We start from the raw sequence: 502 nt of genomic DNA on the forward strand, positions 1-502 counted from the left end.
TCTCTCTCTCTCTTTATCTATCTATCTATTTATCTATTTATCTATCTATCTATCTCTCTCTCTTTACATTTTATTTGCAGCCTTTCAATTGGTTCTGAAAAAAAAAAACACCACAAAGAAAATTAATCTCTAGATGGAAGTACATGACACACTATATAGAAAACGGAACTGGAGACGATACTTATTTCAAACATCGGAATCTCCTTCACGAATTTCAACTTTAGGACTCTTCAACTTGTAACCTTTAGGGAGCGAGAGAAGAGACAGCACGCGAGAGACACTGAGTAAACTAACAAACCAAGACCAACCTCGTCTCATTTCGTTGTATCTGCAAACTTACTTAATATTTCGCTCATTTCTCTCGTTGTTCATTCCTCGCATGGTTTATTTCATGAATGGAAACTTGATATACAGGCAGCGCGGGTTGGCATAGTGGTTGCGAAGGGTGTGGTGAAGGGGAAGGGTAAAAAGTGTGGTTTGTGCTGATGGTGTTACTAGCAAC

This window comes from Portunus trituberculatus, chromosome 39 (assembly GCF_017591435.1).
Source record: "Portunus trituberculatus isolate SZX2019 chromosome 39, ASM1759143v1, whole genome shotgun sequence".
Taxonomy (NCBI): domain Eukaryota; kingdom Metazoa; phylum Arthropoda; class Malacostraca; order Decapoda; family Portunidae; genus Portunus; species Portunus trituberculatus.